At 33.1% G+C, this 26,585-nt stretch overlaps 1 pseudogene; it reads right to left on the bottom strand.

Annotated features, from left to right (window-relative positions):
- Positions 1–15,573: 15,573 nt before the first annotated feature.
- Positions 15,574–17,360, bottom strand: LOC149179784 (phospholipase A1-Igamma3, chloroplastic pseudogene; annotated as a pseudogene).
- Positions 17,361–26,585: the final 9,225 nt, after the last annotated feature.

Genomic DNA, 26,585 nt, shown 5'->3' with positions numbered 1-26,585 from the left:
TATGATTTTCTGTTCATTGTCATTTCGTCCCCTACCGCCCTCTTCTTCTCTTCACTCCATCATTGTATTTCTCTCATTTATGTATATACACCTATGTTACATGTTGCATCTTCCACCTTTGCATAATTCTCCATCTTTTACCTTTACGTGGAGTATATGTTCTTTTGTCTTCTTCATTCTAAACAAAATAGAATTTTTGCATCATTTTAAAGTGTTCTTTGTGCAACTAAATACAAACACTGACTTTTTAAAAATGAATTTTGTTTCCTTACCTTAAATATATTTGGTAAATCAATGATAAATAGTTATTGGTCACCACAAAAAATACTTCGCTGAAATAAGATTGATTTCAACAACAAAATTTCAATGGCACGACATTAGTGTGTAATGTGAAAGAAACATAAACTCTATTATAAAAAGGTTTTTCCGACCAATTAACTGTAGCCACTTTATCAAAAGGCACATCTACTTTATAAGCTAAAAGGCATTATTTTGAAAATACAACCAATAATGAAATTCTTGGTTTTGGGGGTTATGTACTTTATCTTTGTGCTCAAGACTATTGTTTCCCAACTCCTATATTTACTAATACTTGTGTCCCCATATTTGTATCAGGATGGACATGCCAATGTCTTTTACAATCCCCTCAAGAAATGTTCACAAGAGACTCCTTTATGCACAAAATAAACATGCCTCCAACAAACAAAGGCATCTCAAATATAAAGTTGATTTAAACACCCAAGCGTTTCCAGGTATACCCCCATGTAATGTTTCACTTCCTCAACATCTCAAAGCTTCACTTGGAAACCCATGTCCTTCAACATTATCTACTCCAACTGTACCTACCCTTCAACTTTCTCCATTCACTGGCACTTCTTCCCCATATACATCGCACACCCCACCATCGACTCATCCTCCTTCACCCTCCCATCCCCATATTTTTCTCAAATGCCCTTAACCATGCACACCACTGATTTCTTGAAAACATAGATGACCTCTCTCCCTTTCATGTTTGCTCCATGTGCAAAGAATCATACCCAAATATGAAAAAAAAATTCTTACATGGTAACTTCTGTTGTTGATGATCTGCAACTACAAAATCCACCCACTGCTTTTCGCTTGCAAACAACATGGACCTTGCAAACCAAATGTTTGTCCTTGCTTCTCTAACGCAAATAGAGGAAATGATCATATCACGTGTCAATCCAGTATTGCAAGTCACCCATGCACAAGGTGGGCAGTTCAAATACGTTGGTCATACTATTTGTTTCCCCCAAGACATCAGTATGGTCACCAACATTTTTCCACGCTTGGTTTCTGATTTGGACATTGTCATTGTTACTAGACATGGCTCTGACTGCAAAAAATATGATTACATTGTTAGTAGGACACATGTTCTTGCAGCTTTATAGTACAAACTAACCCATGATCCCTACTACAAGGATATCCATCTAGACCAAGATGCAATATCTTCCTTGCTGACTCATCCTACCGATATGTCTTCTCTCATCTGTCGCATCACCCCCTCTTCTCCTGAACCATGACTTTCCTTCCTTACTTTCGATGATAACATTCCTTCACAACCCACCCCAACAATCCTCCAACCATCCTCTTTTGTATCAGCACTCCCAAATTCCAATACTGAGCTTGAAGAAATATCCAACTATCTGCACTTTCCCCATCCTAATTCCACTACTTCACTTTCATGGCCCTTTATTTCCTGCTTCACTATCAATGAATATACCATAGAAGGCATTTTTTCTATGGCGTTCCCCACACTCTTCCCCATAGGGGTTTCCATGATTGGTCAACTGCATCTTATAAAAGTTGAAATGCAAGAATATGATATTCACCTTATATGATACTATGATGACCTTTCCCCAGCATCCAAGGTTTTGTTATTACTTGTACAATCTTATGTTGTGACATCATAGTCAAGCAACTACTACTGTTTTCGTGAAAAGAAATCTTGAAGAGGGCTTTCCAATGACCGTTGCAGACCTTTGTGCATGCCTCAATGACATGCCTGATTCCATGGTTCCTGACCAGATTATGTGCCTCGGGTCAAGCCGTAGAGGGACACGCACGTTCTGGAACAAACGTAGAGGTGAACTCACTAATATGATCCATAAATGGGTAGCCCTACTTTCTTCTTCACCCTTAGTGAAACTAACACGAAATGGGCTGACATGCACATGTTCATGCCTGGTGCCCTCTACCCTAACCCACCTTGATTCATCAGAGTTGTCTTGATGGAAATTCAACAATATAATCAACAATCCACATCTTGCAGCGTAGCACATTCATTCTAAATTCACAACCTTCCTCAAAGAGGTATTGCAAAAAGGTTTCCATGCAAAGGACTTTTGGTGCAGGTTTTTTCCTGACCATCCTTCTACTTTTTTGTTTTTTTGCATACATGTACACTCGCCTCACAAAATTTCCTTTCTCATCTTTGCAAGTATGGGTGGCAACATAGGGGCTCCGCACACATACATGGTTTCGTTTGGCTGGAAAATGCACCTATATGGACAACCTCAATTGGGATGACCAAGGCACAGTGGATAGAGCGAATTCGTATTTCGATGAACACATTTCTACTTAGAATCCTCGGCCTACTGAACAACGTGCACCTTATGTACACATCTCTATGAAGCATGACCCATGGATCCTCCCATCGCTATTGATATTTACATCCTCTTGCCTTCAGTACTACGAGGATCTTCTTAATTGCTTTCAACGACATACAAAATTCCACCCCTCTTCATGTCATCGCAAAAAAGGTCCTACTTTTGTTTGCCTCTATGGAGTTCCATGGGATTTGAATTCCACCTCCTCTTTGATGATTGATGATAGTGGACGAAATAAATATGTCCCCGCTTGTAATGATGACAAGTTAAATATACACAACTCTGGCATGCTATCCATATGGAGAGAAAACATCGATTGCCAACCCATTTTGTCTCGGCATGTTGTTCTCTGCTACATCACGAAATATGTAGTGAAACCAGAGACAAGATCAAAAATTTATTGGCAAATGTTGTCACATATCTTATAGGCTATTCAACCTGAAGCACCTGTTGTTAGTGTTGTCTGAAAATTGTTAATAGAAACAGTTGTTGATAGGGACATTGGTGCACAAGAAACATGCAACATGCTACAAAAACTACCCCTTTCACTTTCTAGCCACTCATTTGTTTCCCTCAATGTTACTCGAACTTTTTTTCGATGTGTTTCGCATGGACTAGGTTCCCCCTTCCCAACACCACCCTTCATTGTAGCATACATGAATAGACCTCCTTCGCTTGAAACACTAACTCTTTTTGAGGCTACACGTTCTTGGTCCTTCTCTGCTCGGCAAAACACAACCAATGGAAACAAATAAATCCTTTCAAGATTGTTCATGTCCTCCCTTGCTGTTCCTCGATCCCTTCTCCTTTTGATGCATCCTATGTTTCGTTTCACTAGAGTGAACTACTTCTATAGTTCCCTTTCCACACAATTCCATCAGACATTAGCTACACTAATGCAGTAATCATTTCGCATTGGGAAAAAAAGATATGCTATGTTCCATGGCATGTTCATCGAGCCCCTAAAACCCCCCCTTCCCCTAGTTTGGTGAAACCTCCACTAATGATGTGCCCAACCCCCATGAAAACATGTAAATTTCTCAGCTACACCCTGGAAACAACATGCAAATTGATGACCTTGACATGCTTGGACATTGTGACTTTTGAGTCTAACCACAATTGGGCCCATACTACCATCTCTCCCCCTTTGCAAGAGACAACCATATGTTTTATAGACTTAACTAGATCATCCACCCAAATCCATTCTAGCCCCACTCTAGTTCCCTGCTCACTCAGCTCACTATCACCCACCAAGCAAGTTTCTTTCACCATTGTCCTTACCCAATTTAGGACCACTTCCTCCATTCCTCCACTTAGAATGTTATTCCAAGGTACTCCTGGGACGGGGAAGTCTGATTTAATTGATTTCCTAAAAGATATATTTCTTGTTGAATCTTCTCCCAATTCAAGTCCATCTCTCCTACTCACTCCAACACGTGTTGCAACATTTAACTTACAATCCATTCTTCCCTTCTGATTTCTTTAGTCTCAATGCATCGTCTTGAGGGCCAACCACTTCTGAATCTCCAAGGAAAACTTTTTCACATCAAATACATTTTAATTGATGAAATGAGATTTATTGGGCCTAAAACTATTTCACGCATAGACGATCGTTTAAGGGAGGTATTTCCTTCCTATCAGAATGTACCTTTCGATAATCGATCTATCATACTTGTTAGTGATCTTGGCCAACTACCTCCTATTGAGGACATCCCGATGTATGTTGGTATATCGTGTGAAAATGCCCTTTGCCGCACCTTTGACATGGTTGTTACACTATCTACCATCTTTCATCAACAGGGAACCGACACTCTTCAAATTACATTCCACCAATTGCTCATGAATCTCAGAAATGCAACACCAACAATCGAAGACAGGGGACTTCTCATGTCAAGGACAAATTCCTTTTTTTCAAATGATGAGCAACAGAAATTCGATAATGCAATCCACCTATATCCAACCAACCTAGCGGTCACATTGCATAACAAACTAATGCTCAAAAAATTCATGATGCTACACAAATAAAAGGAACTATCATCCTACCGGTACACACGAATATGATGAACAATTGGATGCAAAAGTTCTTATTTTCAATGAATAGCAGGTTTTCCTCACATGTAACTTGTGGGTTGAAGCAGGTCTTGTAAATGGAGCACTTGGAAAAGTAGTCTCCATTTTTTATGCACCTGGATCAAAACCCCATCAATTACCATTATTTGTTGTTGTTGACTTCTTCCAATACAAAGCCCCGCCATGGGATTCCTTGAACCCATCTTATGTTGCAATTCCCCCAATAACACAAGGTTCTCGTAGGAAACTTCCCCTTCAAATGGTATGGGGTTTGAAAATACATAAATCACAATGGATGACATTACCAAAGGCGACAGTGGACATTGGTAACACAAAACGACAAGGCTTAACATTCACTACCATCACTAGAGTTCACACCTTGGCTGATCTTTGCATCTCTCCACCATTTTCCTTCGGCCGCTACTCCTGAATGCAACGAAATGCTTACATCAAACGTAGGAAACAAGAGGAATATATGCTAGCATCAAAGTCTTTATAGCGACGTATAGTATGATCGCTCCATCTAGCCCCTTCTAATTTTGTTTGAGTAAGCATACTTTTGATTCAACTTCACAATAGTTGTTGCGAAACTCAGTTAAAATTCCAAAAATTTTCCCCTATCTAAAAAAAATATAATGTGCATTTGTGTTTGGAACAAAAAAAAAATGAAAAAACTTTACAAGTTCGCATTTCGTTGATTGATGTGAGCATGGTTTTACAACTCTACTTCAAATAAAATACTTTCATAATGCTTGACAAGAAGAAACAAAAAGGAAATATGTTGTCACTTACGGGGAAATATCTTTTTAGTTGTCCAAGAAGTAACTTACCACAGAAGTTGGAAGCCATTTTTCCAAACAACAAAAGGACTCAAAAGCTACTATGAACAAGCTTTCCAAACTATTGTGGTTAAAAATAGAACACCCCCATTTTGACTATATTATTATCATAATAATAATGGGGACCGTTATGTATTTGCAACTAACTTTTGGATCATTTGTTATTCCTTTTTTCCTTATGTTCTCTTGTTTTATTTTTCAATTTGAATTAATCTTATTTTTAAAGTTTCTTTTTATTATTCATTAATTAGAATAAATGAAACAAATAGCCCCCAATTCGAGGACTTATATTTCTATCCAACATTAACCCTTTTTTATTGAACCAACGTTAAATGCACCCTTTGAGTAATAACGCATTGTTGCAGTATTTAACTGATACTTTGAAAACCTTTCAATCAAAGTTCGCAAAAAAATATATAACACACATCTTATATAATGAAATCATATTAGATCAATTGCATATCAATGTTTTGGTAATGTACCACCCCTCCAAACCTCCGATCGTCAATATATTTTTACCCATGATCTCCGATTTGTTTAGATCTCCAGTGTGCGATATCACAAGACCCCCGATTTGTTTAGACCTCCAATGCACAAACCAAATATGGGTATGCAATTCATTCAAAATAATATTGCGTTCGATTTACGATCCGATAAATTTATAAAAAGAAGTTAATTATCATCAACATCCTTGTTGAATGTTAATTATCAGTAACAAAAAAAATATCTGTAGATTTATATGATTCTAATTCTAATTTAAGCTACATTATTTCCCAAATATTCGCTCTTTTTTGCGTCCAGTTTCTTCTTATGTTACTTTTCACTTCAAATTTAAATTTAAATTAATTATATATAGCAAAGATGGGAACCAAATGAAATGATAAAATATTCAAAATGTTAATATCAATTTCTTAAAATTGTATCCTTTTAAGGAATTAAGAAATGAAAAGGAGATGCAGGCACTGCATTAAACTCTTTAAATGATAGCTTATGTTTTTGTTTCAATTTACTAACCTCATAGAAAGAAATGTTGTCCTTAACCTTCTTCATGTGTTCCACAATATTACACAATGGTATTAGAGACTACAAGGGTCTTGGATGAGTGAAGGATATATGAATGTGAAGCTAATGATTGTATATCAAACTAAAAAAATAAATATAAACAAATCCTTGTAATATCTATCCAAGGAAAATGTATCATTAATATATGTGACTTATAGAATTATAATCTAGATCATCAAACAATTCATGAATATTAAACGAATAATGATAACTACTTTAACTAAATAGTTAATTACATTAGTTGATATAAATCAGTACACATATATGATACCATTGTTAGTCTATATACTTAAAAGATAAATCGATTAACACACATCAATTGTGATAATGGTCCAATCGCATCCAATAACATATATGGAAAAGTTGAAATAAAGCATTTCTTCAACTCATAAACATCGCATCATCATACAGATAATAGCATGCAATACACATTCACTCTTCTCATACGTATAATTGAAGTGGTTCTTCTTTCTATTAAGACTTCTTTACAGCTACAGTAGTGCACAAAAAAAGGTTTCTCACACAAAATCAGAACCTCCTTTCTGCATGACAATGAAGCGGATTTATAGTTTGAAATCAAAACTCAAATATAGAAAATTCCATAACATGCTGGGGTGGTTCAAACAAACTTCACTTAAAATAAGAATACAGGCTAATACTAGAGTGTTGTTACAACAACTTGATCAAGACTTGGAACAAGAATTCTCTGCCATTCATTGTTGAAGTTCGCATATATATGTCATTGACTTCAATTCAGGTGGATATTGAGGGCTAATGCACATCCATGCAGTGAATAACGCATCATTGACTGATGGAAAAAAGTGACTGGTTGTATTTTCAAGACATCTCAGCATCAACCATTTCCCACGTGGTTTGACTAGGAAATGTCAATGACATTCCAAGTCAATCTTTGATAGATATTTTATTCCCTCAGCCTTCTTCCTTGATGATTCTTGCCAAGATTCTATCCATAATGTAACATCAGGCAAAGTATCTTTTGGGAAATCCGAGATTAGATTTGCCTGCAATAGGCTGTCATTGATTGATTTAATGATGTTTCTAGATATGTCCCTGGCACTATAGATTTCCATCTCTACATTTTTTAGCCCTATCTCCCATTCTTGAAAGACAATGTCTTTCTGAGATTCTTCTATTTTCATGAGATTGGATGATCGCCCCTCAGAGTTATTTTGCCAGTCAATGAAATCAGATATTTTCCCTTCAACTTCCTTGATATATGTCCTCGGTTCAGATAGTTGATTCACAAGTGCATCAGTGGATAGGAACATGTCTTCGATAATGGCCAACTTTTGGAAAAATAGAGCCTGTCGTTGAGCGAGTAGGTTGTTAATCCCCCCTACTTTTTTCATTAATTCTGCCATCTTAAGATTAACCTTCAGTTGCTCAATCCTGTGCTCTAGCTCATGTATATGGGAATCCCGACTCTTTATGTCAAATTCATATTGAATCTTCAGGCCATCGAAACTAGTTTTCAATTGTGCAAGTTGAGCTTGCCATTGGTGAATGATTCCTTACTTTTCGCTTTCTAAATTTCGTTCAAGATGCCATATTCTATCATCTTTCTCCCTTAGGAGTTGTTACACTTATGTGGCTTTGTCAATTGTTGTACTATCATATGCTCCTACATTTTATGATAGTCTCCCAAGATCTTCACTAGGGGTGGCTTGGGCATCTTTCCACAGAATTTGAAAGGAGGTATTTCCAGGGACCAAAGCATGCCTTTGTTTAGTCCTTTTCCTCTTTCTTTGTCTACTGACCACTACTCTGTGTTTGGGACTGTAAAATACATCCAGAGGAGGAATCTCCTCAATCTTGAGAATGACCTTAGAGGTCGTAAAAATTGGGATCATTTCCACGTCATCAGTGTCAATAATTTCTTTAGAAGCCTCAACAGTAAATGAGGTATTCCCGGTAATTACACTAGTCAGAGCAATCTCTTTCTGGGAGAGAGTTTGTAGTTTTTTAGGGCCAATCCCTTTAAGAAACTAATCCCAAATCACATCCATATTTTTTTCTATCATAACCTTCTGTGTCTTTGATTGGGAAGCTACCAATGTTTGAGTTGCATGAACTACATCTTGAATCTGAGCTATGCTCATTTCTATCTCTTATTTAATGCTCTATTGATTTAATTTCAATAATTCAGTGGGAAAGTGGGAAATCCTTCTAAAAATGTATTGATGAAACTGCACTAATTCCTTAGGACTGAGCTGTGCTCCTTCTTCTTTTTCAAATTTATCAGGCTCGTTTGTAAACTGCCTGATCTTTTCCTGTGTTGTAATATTTTTGGTAGTATCATTGGGATCATACTATCTATTTTGAATGGTTGGAAAGTTTATCAGTTGGATTTCCTCCATTTCCTTAGTAGCATGTTTGAAATTCTCTAAGGAGTAGACTCCACAATGGAAGGGGAAACTAGGCCACATTGTCTTTTTGCTTTCTCTCATGACCTTAGATAGGCCACTACCCATAGTTTGATAAGTTATTTCCCGGGCTAGGAGCTTATAGGGGGCATACAGGGAACCACTTGAGGGTATGTAAGGCTGCCAAAAACTAGAATATAGGTAAATGATTACTCCCCAAACCATCTTCCAACTGATAGTAGGTCATTGTTTCCTTCAGTGGAGATTCTAGGGCACTTCTCATTGAAAACAAATTGGTGGATAGGAAGCACGACAGCATGGCTAATCTTGTAAAAATGGGGTTGGTATTTTGACTCGCAAAGGATATTATGGTAAATGTGAATAGGTAAAGGGTCTTGACTAGTCCATTTATGTCGTATGGATGGGAAATATGAAGTGAAACGAATACAGTCCATAATGTAGGCACTCATGTATAATGGGGGAACAATACTTTCAGCAAAAAATTATTCTTTTTCCTATATTCTAGAATTTAGATACTTAAGTTATTGGAAAAAATAGTTCCCCAGTCCATTACATAACCATCATAGGCAGCTTCAATAAGGGGTACTATTGAAGGCTCAAAAATCTCGGTCTCAACATTGGGGAAAACCACCCTGTCGGGAACATAGAGCAACACCTTTTCCGTTTGAGATGGTGGCTCTAACTAGATTGGTGGGACCAATTTTCCTTAAAAAGATATATGAAATAGGATAAAAGAGATATACGTGTGAAGGTTGATGGATGTATGTAAAACCAAAATGAATACAATTAAAGACCTTACTATATCGATCCTGCGACAATATATCTTCTATATATGCGACTTAAAGATTTCGCTCATAATATGACAATGTAGATCATCAAGCAATTCACGAATATAAAACGAGTAATGATAACTAATTTAATTAAATAGTTAATTAAATTCGTTTATATAATTCACTGCTCATATAAGATATCATTTTTTGCTTATACAATTAGAATGTTTTGATTAAAACACATCAATAGTGATAATTGTTTAATCGTATCCAATAACATATATGACAAACTTGAAAAGAAATAAAAATTCAACTCACAAACATAGAGTCAGTATATAGATAATAGTACTCAATACACATTAACTCTTCTCATAAGTAAAATGAGAGTGATTCTTCTTTCTATTAAGACTTCTTGTTAACTACAGTAGTGAAAACTAAAATCTTTCTTGCAAAAATTTAGAACCCCTTCTTCATATCATTGAAGGGGATTTATACTTTGAAATCAAAACTCAAATATAGAAAAGTTCCACAAAATGATTGGTGGTTTAAACAAACCACACTTAAAATAAAATACAAGATCATAATAGTTTTTTGTTGTAACATTTGATCATGACTGGGAGGAGGACTACTATTCCATTTGTTGTCGAACCTCGCATATGTCTGTCATCAGCTTCAATTGAGGTGGATGATGAGGATCAATGCACATCCGAGCAGTGAATAATGCATTGTTGAGTGTTGGAAGAAGATGACTGATGGTATTTGCAAGACACCTCAGCATCAACCACTAACTGTGAGGTTTGACTAGGAAATGTTAATGGCCTTCCATGTCAATCTTTGATGGGGCCTTTATTCCCTCAACCTTTTTCTTTGATGATTCTTGCGAATACTTTGTTAGAAATTTTACATCAGTCAAGGTATCTTCAGGGTAGTCCGAAATGAGATTAGCCTGCAATAGGCTATTACTGATTGATTCAGTGATGTTATTTGATATGTCCCTAGCACTACAGATCACCATCTCTGCATGTTTAAGCTTAATCTCCCATTCTTGAAAGACAATTTTTTCTAAGATTCTTCTATTTTGGGAGATTGGTTGAACGAGACTGAGAACTGTCCTACCAATCGATGAAGTTGGAAATATTTTCCTCTACTTCTCTATAATATGTCCTCCGATTGAACACTTGATCTACAAGTGAATCACTCGATTGGCATAGGTCTTGGATAATGGCCATCTTTTGACAAAATAAAAACCTGTTGTTGAGCAAGTAGGTTGTTTAGCTCTACTGCTTCTTTCTTGAACTCTGCTACTTTTGGATTGGCCTTTAGTTGCTCAATTATGTGCTGCAACTCTTCTATTTGGAATCCCAGCTCTTCATGTCAAATTCATATTGAATCTTCAAGTTATCAAAACTGGATTGCAATTGTGCAGGTTGAGCTTGCCATTGTTGAGTGACTCCCTGCTTTTCACTTTCCAAACTTTTTTCAAGCCGCCTTATTTTTTCATCCTTCTTCCTGAGGAATTGTTGCACTTATGATGCCTTTTCAATTGTTGCACTAGCATAAGCTCTTACTTATTGTGATATTCTTCCTAGGTATTCAACATGGGTGACTTGGGCGTCTTTCCAGAGTACTTGAAAGGAGGCATCTCCAGGAACCAAAGTATGCCTTTATTCAGATCTTCTCCTTTTCCTCTGTTTGTTGACCACTATCTTATGCTTCAAACTGTATAATACATCAAGAGGAGGAATATCCTCTATTTTTAGAACGACCTCAGAGGTCAAAAATACTGGGATGATCTCCAAATCATCAGTGTCCATAGTTTCCTTTGAAGCCTCAACAGTAAACAAGGTCTTCTCTATGGTTTTAGGAGTTTGCATATTTTTGGGGTCATATTGTTTCGCAAATTTTTCCCGAATTTCTTCCAGATTCTTATCTATTAGAACTTCCTCTGCCTATGATGAAGAAGAAGCCTCTATCTCTTTAGTATGAGCTACATCTAAGACCTATTATGAGCTTACTCCTTTGTCCTACTCTATGCTCTGTTGATTGAGTTTTAATAACTCTATGCATAAGTGGGAGATGCTTTTAGTCCTGTATTGATTGAATTGAATTAATTCTTCGGGACTGAACTGTGTTGCTGCGTCTCTCTCAACCTTTTCATAGTCAGAAGTTACACATTGGGTTGTATGTCATTTATAATCGTAAAGGCTATTACCGTTTGTTAGGTGATTAGCTATGCTTTATAAGTGTTTTTTTTTTACATTTTGATTTACTTTGTTTACATTAAAGCTTTAAGTACTTATGCTCTCTTGGTTGACTAGATAAATTGGAACACTAGTAGCAAGCGCTATTTCTTGGGTCTATAAAAGATGAAGAAACATGTTACTAAGGAAAGTAAGAAGGAATAGAAAAGAAGGTAGGGAAGGTTATTTCTTTAGTGAGGTTATCCTAACATTTAAAATGAGTTAGTTATTTTTTATTTTTTTTATTAATATTTTAATTTTTTCTTTTACATTTTGATTTATTTTATTTGGTTAATTTTTTTTTTTAATATTTAATAACTATAAAATCTATGTTTTTTTGGAAATATTAAGTTTTATTTTTCATCACCATAGAAATAAAGCTTGCTAAATTTATTTGCTTTTCTCATAATATAATTGTTGCATTGTTGAATTAAAATAACAACCACACAAGTTTTAAATTTTATTTAAATGTTATTTATTTTTATTTTTTTAACTTTTTCATTTTTCCTAGGGTTGTTTTAATTTTGTTTTATATAAAAATAAAATAATATCACTTTCTAAATACTATTCATTTTTTTACTTCCAAATTTAAGAACTAAGTGTAATTGTTTTAGCTTTCCATTGTTCAAAACAACCAAGTGATGCTTATGTATTTAGGTTGAGTGTTATTTTAAAAAATTTCCTACATTCACTACTCTTTTTTGCAATTCTTTGAGACGCTAAATAATATCAAATTAAATGGTTTTTGAAATGCAATCTAACAACATGAAATGCATTTTTTCAATTTCGTATTTTAAATGTGTACAATTCATTTTTATTTATTTTTTTATGAAATTGCACATGGTTTTAAATTATTGTGCAACTTTTCAATTTCATATGTTTAAATTTTAGTGAAATTAATTGTTAGTGTAAATTTAAGTTCGGGCATGACCATAAACATATAGGTGGTGTGCAAAGTGAATCATTGTGTTGGGAAAACATGTTTTATTTCAGTAATAGCAAATAGAAACCGAACCATTGTACTTACTAAGTGGATAGGAGTTAGCGGTGCTAAAAAAAATACCCTAATGGATGTTTTAGCTAGACGAAAAATAAGGGGCTATATAAAAGGGAATATAAACATCTTTGGATTCCCTATGAAGCAAGAAACATTCTTTAGGAGTTAGCAGTGCTAAAAAAAATACCCTAATGGATGTTTTAGCTAGAAGAAAAATAAGGGGCTATATAGAAGGGAATATAAACATCTTTGGATTCCCTATGAAATAAAAACATTCTCTCTCAACATATTGTGAAAAAAATGATATACACTCTCAAAATGTCTGCTCTCTAAATCACTCGTGTATTCACGTGTTTTTTAAGTGAAATTAGTCTTTATGTGTTTTCACAAAAACCTTTTTCATTCTTTGTAAGAGAACAATAAATTTTAGATTCTCTAAATGCCTTTTGCATGAACAGCTCAATGTTGACGAAGTATTCAGTGTCCTTCCACATAGGAAAATAGTAATAACTAATGAATATTATGAATTAATAGTGTGACTAGTTGTTATAGAATGTAATTATTGGTTGGAGTAAATAAAATTTTTTGGATTAATTTTAAGTAAGATTATTATTCTTTATATATGGAAGAGTACTTTCTTTATAAGCAAGAGGTTGGTGGTTCAATTGCATTATGCTCTAATGTGAATTAATGAATGATATTGTAGTTTATTTTTAATTAAATACTTTTTATATTGATTCATGAATTAATCAATGACATTGTAGTTTATTTTTAATTAAATACCTTTTATATTGATTTATTTTAATGGTGATATTTTTGAATTTATTGTTTTATATTCACTCTAACACTGAAAAGTGATATTCTATTGTCTTTAAATATAATTTTTTACCATCTTTAAAGAGACAATAGCTAGGATTAAAGTGGAGAGACAAAAATGAAATTGTCTCTTAAGAGACAATAATGCTTGTGTTATATATTATCTTTATATAGGCAATATTTTAAGACAATAATTTGAGACACTCCCTCAAAGACAATATTTAAGACAACACAGAAATTTTGATTTGTCTCAAGTTGAGACAATTTAAGCAAAAATTGTCTTAAAACCCCACTTTGTGTTGTAGTGCTACTAATTGAACACCATAGCATGCCAAGTCATATAAGGATCTACAATTCCTAGAAGTTAGATTCCTAGATATCTAGATATTTTCTATTGATTGAGTGTCTTTCCGATATCCAAGAAACCCTTGCACTAATGTCTTTCACTTACTTGGCATCTAGAGCCTTTTTGTCAAGATTTCATGTATCAAGATCATGTCATCCACTTCCATAGAGTTTTGGATAGATGGTGATCAGTACTCTATTAAGAAACTCCTTGATATGAAACTCCTTGATGTGAAGTCACGAGTTCAATTATAGATTTACAAATTTATAGAAAAAAAATAATGTAACAAAACCTATTTACATATCAAACATTTCCATGATAAAATGATAATAAATCTCATCATTAACAATCTCTTTATATATTATTTTTTTGAGACACATATATTAATTTTTTCTATAATTAATAATAAAAATTTAATTTAGTTAACATTTTAATTTTTATATTTGCAGATGGCCATCTGCGTTACTTATTGTTGAGGAAGAGGGACTGCATGGATACTTGATGTCTGAAGTCCACATATGCTTTGTATAAAGAGGAATTGCAAATCCAACACTCCTTTGTTGGAATTTACAATCAGAATTAAGATAATGGTTGCAGTGTTTGGAAACAAATTGTCTACGAGGGTGTTGTTTTTAATGGTTTTTCTCTCTGAAAGATTGTAGATATAGAATTGAGTCAGAAGGATGACGTGACAGTTAGTCGATATATATAGGAACCTAGTAATCCTGAAATACTGAAGTTTGAGTCAATTATTACGGTGAGAGTTCGTATTCACGGACATGGTCTGAATTACTATTCGTGGACTTATCTTGAATCAAGAACCACAGCCAGACCTACCAGTCTCATAAACCTATGCACGCGATTTCCCTGCATAAATTTCCCTGCATAAAAGTTTGACTTGTTTCGTTGTGAAATCTTGTCAAATTATATGGAAATATTATATGATTGGACTCTTGTCAAATCATTTCTAATTATATGGTTGGACTCGGTAATTAAGAAAAAGATTAATATGCCCATTTTCAATAGAGGTATGCCTATGGGCATAATTAAGTGGATAATAGGAATTTCATATTTATGAAATATTTTAATAGTATTTTTTGAGTTTAATTGAAAAATTATCATGTTCAAGAGAATTGTAACTATTTATGATAGGTTTTTTATTACATTTTTTTTCAATCTTTTGAAGTTTATGGGAATCACAAATAGCCATATTTTTATTGATTTAAAAATCAAGAAAAATTGTAATGTGATAAATGTTTTGAGAATTAGATCAAATGTGAGAGTATATGTTAGACAGTATAAAAGAAAGTGATTTTTTTTATAATTATTTTATGATCACACGAATGAGAAATTTTTTCCGGTAGAGAATTGAAAAATGCCCCCATTATACCATAAAACTAGTAAGAATTAATTCTTATATTGATAATGTACTTTTCTTATTACAAAATTAAAAAAAAACATATCAACCACCAATATTGCAATATTACATAAACAGGAAGCACGTGATATCAAATTGATTCATTCCCAGATGAGTCAATAATGACTAATCCTGCCACTCTGGAATTGGCATCAGCCTTTAGCTCTGTGATTCTCCCCCTCCTACTTTTCGAGGGAAAGTATGTTGCTCTAATCTATTGAGTGATGTCTCATTGAATAAATGTGGTAAAGGCATGTGCATTTCGGTGCAATCAAATGGTAGTGTGAATTCTGATAGCCGTTTCAAAGAGCTTATCGTCGAACTGAATTTTAAATCAGATCTGGTGCGGATCATAGTCTCCGTCGGGAGATCGAGGAGACCTAGCAGCCCGTTCCCATTTGCCATTTGCATTCTTTACTAGACCTTTATTTTCTTCACACCACCAGTGGGCCGGTATATGAAGGCTATCAATCAATAAATCACACCTCTTATTGACAAGAGCTGCATCTCTACCTGAAGATTTGAAGGGTTTGTTCTCCCCAACATAGCCATCCAGTAAATGGAGATAGACCTCTAAACTATGGAAGTCGGATAGATTATGAGTGGCCTTCAGGAAGGGAGAGTTTTCATTCTGCAGCGAAAGCTGGATGCCCACATGAAAATATGTCCAGGGAAGCCAACTGACTACTTTGCTCACCCTTCCCATCCTCTCGTTCGTAAAAATCCCAGGCACATTTGGGACGACATCGTGCTTGTTGACCAATCTCAGGACATTCACGCCAATCTCCTCCATACGTTGGGCGAATGTGAAGTTTCCTACACGGGGAGAGGCGAAGGCAAACACGGTGACAGGAGCACGTATGCCCTGCATCTTAACTATTTCTTTAACGTCATATGCACTTAACGTTGCAAGCGCAGCTCCTAAGCCTCTCGTCCTTGTATTGTTGTAGCAGCCGTGTGATCTCGCCCGCCACAATATCCCTGGCGCTTCTACTGCATTTTTTAGAACCCTCATCCGCGGAAGTATAACAAGACAGAAATCCCTTTTCTATTCGGACAGTTGGATCTGCAATTTTTTCAACATTCACATGAGCTACTGTAGGGGGAAGCGGAACTAATATGTCTTTGAAATTTTGCATCCATTCCTGCGCTGTTCGCGTTCCTCGCCACGCAATCACTACGTCTCGTCTGCCCAGTCTCTCTATCTCATTTGGATCCGTGCAAACCGCAATAAATCCTATCCAAACACCTTCGTCCATGGACTTTTCGCCAAAAGAGGATCGTAAGGCACCAACATTTGCGTATATATATTTGGTTACTTGATAACCGGAATGAGGGAAACCCATTTTCTGGAAAAAAGAGTGTTTACTGTGCTTACAAGTTCCATAATATTCAGAATAGTCTCTGTCATCAAACGCGTCGTAGCAAAGCCGAGCAAATTCTCCGTATCTGAGAATTTCAGTTTTCAGAATTGGATTCATGGGATCAAGCAATCCTTTCCAAGAGTTGACACCCTGGATATCTCGCCACAAATAAGCAACTTGCGGTCGCCCTGCCTGTGCGGGCTGATCGCCATCTCCATTACTTATTGCCGGGGAAGAGGGGCTGAATGGATACTTGATGTTTGAAGCCCACAAATGATTTGTATAAAGAGGAAATGCAAATCGAACCATCGTAAGAGGGAGTTTACAAGTAGAATTCAGATGCAGTTTTTGGAAACAAATTGTATAGGAGGCTGTTGTTTTTAATGGTTTTTCTTTCCGAAAGATTGTAGATATAGAAACCAAAGACAAGGATGAAGTGATCGTTAGTTGGTATATATATATAGGGACCTATTGATCTTGAAATACATAAGTTTGAGTCAATGATCACTGCGAGAATTCGTCTTCGCGGAGACATTCAGAATTACTATTCGTGGACTCTCCTGAACCAAGAACCACAGTCAAACCTACCAATCTCAGACATTCAGAATTACTGTTCGTGGAGTCTCCTGAATCAAGAACCACAGTCAAACCTACCAATCTCATAAACCCATGCACGCGATTTCCCGGGATAAAACTTTGACTTGTTACGTTGTGAAATCACCCATGCACGCGATTTCCCGGGATAAAATGTTGACTTGTTCTGTTATGAAATCTTGTCAAATTATATTGGAATATTAAACTCCACATGAGCGTAAAGAAACCATCGTTAATGGGTTTTTGCACACAGCAAAAAGAAACCATCATTACTATAAGGGCCTGGTTTTGCTTTTACGCCCTGGATGTAACCTCCTTTTAAATAATTTCGCTCATGAGCCGCATACATTTACTCTGGTCTCCAACGGTGATATTTCTGGTACAGTATAGTTTATGGGCATATTTATTACTGGGTCAATTGTTAATGCATAATGTTATTTACTAATTTTTTTTTTTACAGATTTTGAATGAATAAATTTATTAAGGTCCTAATTAATAAAGGTTGCGGATCGTACGGTAGAGATGTATGACCGGTTGATGCCTCAGTATATGTATGTTGGAACGCACTCCAACCTGAGAAAATGTAAAAATAATGAAATATCTGATTATTATTATAATAATATTATATATCGAATTGAGGAAGTAGTATTTTGTATTGATCTCTTATTTATTTACGATCAATAAATAATTTTATATCTTAAAGTTCAAGTAAATTATTTATAATATTTTTTATTCAAAAAAATGTATTTCAACACATATATTTCCAAGTCAAACACTCAGCTCTAACGGACAGCTCAGTTGATGTTTAATTGGTAAAGTTTTTATAATAACTTTTTATGGTTAGACTTTGTTAATAAACTTTTATAATCACTTTAGATATTTTTTCAAAAAAGATTAACTAAAAAAATTATTATATTTATTATAAAATTAATATTTTTGTTTCAAAGATGGTATGAAATAGTATTTTTATATTTTTCATATATTTAAAAAAAAAATTAACGAAAAAAATTATTATATTTATTATATTTTTCCTTCAAAGATTTTATGAAATAGTATTTTTATGTTTTTAATAAAATTAGGAAAGGATTATATTTAAAAGAATATGTATGGTTTATTATTATATATATGAAATAATATTTTTATAATTTAAAAAAAAAATATTTAAAAATTGTATTTAAAATAATTAATATTTTTTTTTAAAGTATAGAGATGCTATGAAATCATATTCTTATAATTGTAATAAAATTATAATAGGTATATTTAAAAAATTTAATAAAATTATATATATATATTTTATTAGTATTAATAGATTAATTGAAAATTTAAAAATATTTTCCAGTGAAATAAATTAATGAACATATTTTTTAATTTGTGAATAAATTATTTATATATTAATATTTAAATAAATTATTTATAGTATTTTTTTTTATAGAAGAAATTTATTTATTATTATTATTAATTTGAACTAATTATATATAATTTAAAATACATTATGTTGTTATTATTATTATTTAACTTTTTTGTTTATGGGACAAGGGATTTATCTCTTTTGTTTTTGAACCTATGATCTCTTAGAAAAAACACATGTTTTTAATCATTAAACCCATTCAAATTGTATTAATTTAGACTATATTTTTATAATATGAAATAATTATGCTAACTATAATATTATTAATACATATTAAATAAATAATATAATAACATTAATTAATTTTAATTAAATATGTTATTATTCATAATCCAAATATTTTTTCATAGTGTTTATATGATCTATTCAATTTTCCATCATTTACCGTCCCTTGTTATCCTTATCATGATACCTAAATGATGTCATTAGAAATACCTAGTGATTACATCCCACCGTTTAAATGAACTACAAAATAGCTCATCACAAATATAGCCCATAATTACCTAATCTTAGTGTTTTAATGATAGCACTCACCATAGCATAAGTCTCTATGCCCGGACTGTTCATTATCCTCCTCATGATGTCTCATGATAACCCATCACATCGATTATTATAGTAGGAATGAAAAGTTACAATAATAGTACATGGCACCCCACTTGAGCTTTGCATTCATAAAGCTTTGTAGACTAAATTATTAAAATAATTCTTTAATCTTAAGTAATATATGCTGTTATTGTTTATGAGTTTCCATAATGCATATCATTTTTTACTTTCCAACCTACACTATGTCAGCACATTCATAAACATAAAGTTATGTTAATATGTAGTAAAAATGTCATGTATCAATAATATAGTCTCCATGATAGACATTTCATACTCGGAAACATTACACAATTAATTATTACTTTCCAACCTACACTATGTCAGCGCATTCATAAACATAAAGTTATGTTAAAATGCAGTAAAAATGTCAAGACATTTCATACTCGGAAACATTACACAATTAATTAGTCATAGTTATTATTTATCAAGTTTTTTGAGGTTCGTGAAGTTGGTTTCTAATTCATTACAATAGTATTGCATTTACGTTATTAGCTTTAAAGAATTTGCATAGGTTCTAGAAATGTGCATTTGTTTTTATTTAAATATATTTAGTTTTTATTGTTTTTATTTAAATATTTTTAAATTATTATTAAATCTTAGTGTAATTAATTGTCTCATATGCATATTAGATCCACATCATTTTTTATATTAAAAAACATGCAGATATTAAAATTATATGTATTCTTTTGGTTCTATAAATTATGGCTCTTTTTCTTATTATTTTCAAAATATATATATATATATATATATATATATTCGATCTTTATTATTAATTTGAAGCAATTTTTTTTTTTGTTTATAAGTAAAAGTAAAGTTAAAATCATTGAAACAGGAGTACCCATTTCTAAGTCATTTTTATTCAAAATGATATTTGTACAGTTAAATAAAATTACAAAATTATAATTTTTTTGGGTTTATTACTTAGGGCCATTGGAACTCAATATTTTGAACAAAAAAGCTTTCCTCTTTTGGTTGATAAGTGGGTGAATCTTGAAAATCAAGCTTACTCTGTGGTTGAGAGGCCACGACTCAGGAGCATCTAAGCTGTCAAAAAGCTTTCTTTTTTTGGTTGATAAGTGGGTGAATCCTGAAAATCAGGCTTACCCTGTGGTTGTGGTTGAGAGGCCACGACTCGGGGATCGCACCCGGCCTGAGCCACACCAACAGAAACCATGCTAGATTTTTGGTATCGGCGAGACTAGAACCGATGACCTTTTCTTACGGAACACCTTAAGTCGCGCTCCTTCACCAACTGTTCTAAATCTCTTTGATTTGGACAAAAAAAGCTTTCACTTCCAAGTAATTTTTATTATAAATCTCATTTTTATATTTGTTAAATTATACAAATTTACATAATTTATAAAACTATTTTATTTTTTTAAGAGACATGTACGATGAAGATATGTTAAAGGGTAGTTGTTCATATAGTCAGAATCACTATTCGTGGACTCATCTTGAATCAAGAACCACAGTGAGAAACCAATCTCATAAACCTATGAACGCGGTTTCCCGGCATAAAACATTGACTTGTTTTGTTGTGAAATCTTCACAGCGTAAACGAACCATAATTACTGGGTCTTTGCACACGTTTTGCACTTTTTTTTTACCCGTAGTTTAGGGAGGTTTTAAATTGGCTCATGAAAACATGGAATTTTGATAAAATTTGTTAAAAATTTTGGGAAACTTGCATTACAATTGTTAAATTTTAGTTTTCAATATTTTTTTTTGGATAATGCTAAATCCATTCGAAAAATAAAATTCAAACACTCGTTCTATTAAATATATTGTGAAAAAAATGACACCTCTACAAAACAACGCACTCTCTTTATCTCTGTTGACTTGAAGTTACGATAACGGCCTCTGGCTTTTACCCTGTGGATGTAACCTCCTTTTAAATCATTTCGCTAATGAGCTGCATACTTTTAGTCTCGTCTCCGAATGTTGCGGATTCGGATATTTTATTAGCCAATTGATTTGTTTCTGGCACCAACATTGAATGAGTCCATATGTGAATGCATAATGTTTTTTATTAAGTTAATTTTTTAGGATAATTTTGAGTGAATAAATTTATTAAAGTCTTAATAAATCCGAATCGTACATCGATACGGCAAGGACCAGTTGATGCCATCCTCCACCCTGAGAAAAAGTAAAGATAATGAAATTATTTCATTATATATCGAAGTGAGGAAGTATTATTTTGTATTGATTTCTTACTTATTTAATAATATAAAATTATTTTTAGATTCTAAAGTTACTTTAAGTAAATTATGTTTAATATTTTTAATTCAAAAAAATTATGTATTTTAAAGAATATATATATATTTTAAAAAGCCAAATAAACTTTGAAACAGGGAAAAATATTATATTTATCATAATATTAAAAATTATTTTTAGACTCTTTAATGGGTCATGGATTCGAAAATCCTTGGGAATGGTGCAGGTGTCAACGATTTCACTAATCGTCTTGTCAACTAAAAGGGGTGGCATGGCATCCTCGTACCATGCAGTGTCATGTAGTGTTAAAATCTCTTTTGTGGTGACTTGATATATTTAGCATTAAAATCTATTTTATGGTGACTTGATATATTCATGGGAACGCATCATGATTGTGCTTATTGCGTTGGTTGAGCACTTAGGGAGTATTACACATGAGCTTTTTGGTTTTGAAGGTGATATGGGATACGAGGTCATTGAAAGTAGACATGTTTTCTTAATACAGGAGGCCAAGATCTAGAAGGAATGTTCTGCTGGGAGACTAGGAGTAGGGGCACAAGGAGTTAGCTCTGGTGTTGGGGGTGAAAAATATAAACTTTGGTTTATTGGTTGCACATTTGTGACCTTGGCCTAATATGCTAGAACTCAACTTTATCTCACTGAGATTGTGAGGTGGAACTACACCATGAGGCCTGGAGCATACTGGATTTCCTGTCAAAATTGTCCCCCCCATTTCTCGCTTGGTGATATCTGACATTCTCATCGTGTGAACAGTGGAATGTAAGGGTCTAGGGCAGTCTTCAACTGCTACTTGGTGGGTCGCTGGAAAAAGAGCTATGCAATGGGTTATTTTGGTTGTAGGCCATGTAGATCTACCATGTAATCGTGGGCGAGTGAGAAGAGTTGTGGGGGAGCATGGCCAACATGAAAATCATAGGATGGGAGACTAAAGCCACAATGAAGTGCTTGACCACCACCCACCCTAGCTACCAGGTAGTGAATTTTAGGCCCCTTCTCTGGATACTCTTAATAGAAAGCTCTGTCATATAAATTTCCTTTTGGAACAACTCAGTGGAGATAAACATGATGATCAAAATGTGTTCATTAGTTTCATGAATGATCTACGACATAATTAGTGGAAAATACAAGACCACTTGGCCAACACTCAGAGACAACAGCGACACATACAAGAGAACTTGGATCACTTTGATGGATGGATGACCCATACGGAAATGCATATTCACTATGACTCTATACCTCCTCCATCTCTTGGCTCTAGTCCTGATCATCCTACTCTAGCCAACTCCTCTTATGCTTAACACTTGTCATCTGTATTTTACTTTTGAGCATCTTCTAGTATAGTTGGCCTTTCAAGTTTTTCTTTCTTAGACTCATTTGGAAAATTAGTTATTTGTTTTAGGATCTACCTATTGGCCAATAAATTTAGTAAGGATAAGGCTAAGTTTTTGAGAAAATGTAATCACTTCTATTATCTTTCTAATAAAAACATGTGAAAAAAAATTATAAATATTATGTAGTATTTTATATCTTTTATAAAGTTATGAAAAGATTATATTTAAACGAATATATATTTCATTATTTCTAAATAGTTAAAAAAAATTATTATAATATTAATATATTTTTTTAAGTTATAAAGATGTTATGAAATAATGTTCTTATCTTTTTAATAAAATCACAAAAAAAATATTTTAAAAAATATACTTTTCATGTTTAAAAAGCTAATCATTTTCCTATATTGAAATATATATTTTTTTAATTATAAAAATATAATGGTGTAGGAAAGTTGTGGAGATGTATTAATATTAATAAAGTAATTGAAAATTAATAAATAGGTTTTTGTGTTAATATATATTAATTAAAATAGGGTAATTAATAAAAAAAATTGTGTAGAAATATATTTTTCCATATATGAATATTTAAATAAATTATTTATAGTATTTTTTTAATATAAGAAGTTTATATAGATATATATATATATATATATATATATATATATAATTAGTGGTACTTGCCCACACATATATAATTATTTAGATAATTTATATAAATGAAAAATGTATTATATTAATTTAGATTATGTATGTTTTCAAAATGTAAAATAATTATGCAACTATAATATTATTAAAACATATTAAGTTCATAAAATAATAATATTAATTATTTTTCATTAAATATCTTATTATTCATAATCTAATTATCTTCTTTATTATTTTTTCTTATTTTCGTCATTTATTGTATTTTGTTATCCTTATCATGGTGTTGTAATGATGTTCTTAGAAATACAATGTAGTATTAATCCTAGTGTCTAAATGGTCTATGAAATCACTCATCACTCATAGATGATAGTTGCCCAATTCTAGTGTTTTGATGATGCCTCTCACCATGGCATAGGTCTCTATTCTCAAAAAATTCATTATGCTCATCATGAGATGGTATGATAACACATCATATGTGTTATTATAGTACATATTGGAAGTTGAAACAATAATATGTGGCACTCCACATGAGCTTTACATTCATACAACTTTGTAGCTTTGATTATTTTTGTAGCTCTTTAGCCTCTAGTACACATGCATATTTAGGTTAGTTGGTATAAGTTTGATGGATGTATTATTTTATTTCTTTACCATAATTATAAGTCCTTATGAAAACCAATCATTGTGTATGAGCTCTCATAGTACATATTGTCATTAACACTCCAACCTACACCATGTCAAATCAATTATGCTTGCAGCAAATTCATAAGTATAAATTTATATAAATATGTAGTAAAAATTCCATGTCTCATTAAAATAGTCTACATGATACACATTTCATACTCCCAACATTACACAATTATTCATAGTTATTATTTATCTAATTTTGGGTGTGTTCTTCAAGTTGGTTTCCAAATTCATTGCAATAGTATTGTATGCACATTATTAATTTTCAAGAATATGTATGGGCTCTAGTAATGTGCATGTGTTCCTATTTAAATATTTTTGGTTCTTATTGAATTGGTTAATTGTCCCATGGGCACATTAGATCCACATTATTTCTATATATTTATTGATACCTAATCCTCTAGGATTGGGAAAATATTATAAATATGAAAATAAGAAGATGAAGAGACATTGGAATGTGAATCCCAAGGGTCTCTCCCTCCCATATATATATATATATATATATATATATATATATATATATATATATATATATATATAGATATATTCTCTCAATAAAAAATTCAAGTCATGGAGTTACCAAAACCTAGTCTGGCATGGTATTAGAGCATAAATATCTATTTGGAATTCATTTTCTCTCTTTGTAACTCCTATGGCTACAAAAATTAGTCCCTCTACCAAAACAACACCTCTTTCTTATGTACCAGTCTGCTAGCAACGATCATAAATTTTATATATATTACCTATCTCCCAAGACATTCATTTCCACATTGGATCACCATTAACGAAATTTTTTCACCATTTGACATTGATACGTTGAGTTAGTGTAGAATATTGTGTCTAGGCACTACCATTCCTGGCTTTTTCTCATCCCACGCTCAGCTAATCTCATAATTTTTTCAATCCCATAGTGCTTTGCTACACCAACTCACAGTCTTGATTCGTTCTTGGTATGATAACGTGGAATGCAGTGTTTAATAATTTGAGTGCAGGCGTGTTGGTTTGGGCTTTGTGCACTAGTTCATGTTGCAATGTGTGTTTGTGTTGAAAAGAGTTATTGCTTATATATTATATGTGTTGCCTCGTTTGTGTTGGTATATGACAGTCATATGTTTTGAATAGATTGTGATTTTAGCAATGAGGTTTTTTGTGCATCTGCGTTGAATGTAATGCATTATAGATTGTGTTCTTCCTCTAATGACTTGGTTTATTCCATGTGCATTATTTTTATTCCATATTATACTCTGTGTTAAGGGCCCATTCAACTTTTCTATATTTGTTAAGTAGTGAATAACACATTATTTGTATGTTGAATGATTTATGACAACTGGTTATGGCTACATGGTTGTGTAATTATACTTAATATTGCACACATGAGGAGAGAAGTCATTTATATTTATTTCCTTAAAGAGTTATTAGATAATGGTTGTTGATTAAAATATTGGTGTACGTTTATAGATATTATTATTGCAGTATTTATTTTCTTAAACATTATTATTAATGCATTCATTCATCTACATAATTGGAGTAGTTCTCACTGGCAAAGATAACTCCCTTAATGGTCAAGAAATATAAAGAATACCTTCATTTTCAATGAACTATGTAAAGGTGTTTGTGAAGGATAAGGTGGCAATCCTCCCGAAAATCCCACTTCAGGTAAAGATCTCGCCATATGGAAGAACAATTACAAAAAGGCCTACACCTTGATTGTTACATCAATAAATGAAGAGGCGAGTCATCCCACTGCACCATTTACAAATTCCTTTAATTCTTTAAAGAGGTTGAAAGGCTTATATGATTCACACTAAGAGCTTGAAGTAGTCCAACTGATGATCAAACTCTTTGATCTTGAATTGAAATATGATGACCCCCTTGCAAAAGCCTCTGAAATCATAGCTATTATGCATGATGTAGGAGCCTATCAGTGTTAAAATGGATATTTTTCTTACAACTTTCATCAAGGCACTGTATCCCACATATTCTCAATATATTGAATGATTACAAGCTAGTGGAAGAATTAAAGAGATCACCTTTGACTCTCTTGTGGAGAAATTTGTAGAAAGAAAGAAATATTTTGGGAAGAGGAAGGCAACTGCTCCTTATTCTGAAGAATTTGTGTGCCTCAC

This window comes from Pinus tabuliformis, chromosome 3_2 (assembly GCF_031772625.1).
Source record: "Pinus tabuliformis cultivar Carrire ecotype Pingquan chromosome 3_2, CPIR1, whole genome shotgun sequence".
Taxonomy (NCBI): Eukaryota; Viridiplantae; Streptophyta; class Pinopsida; order Pinales; family Pinaceae; genus Pinus; species Pinus tabuliformis.
Note: the sequence above shows the minus strand (reverse complement) of the source record. Positions and strands in the feature narration are given on the sequence as shown.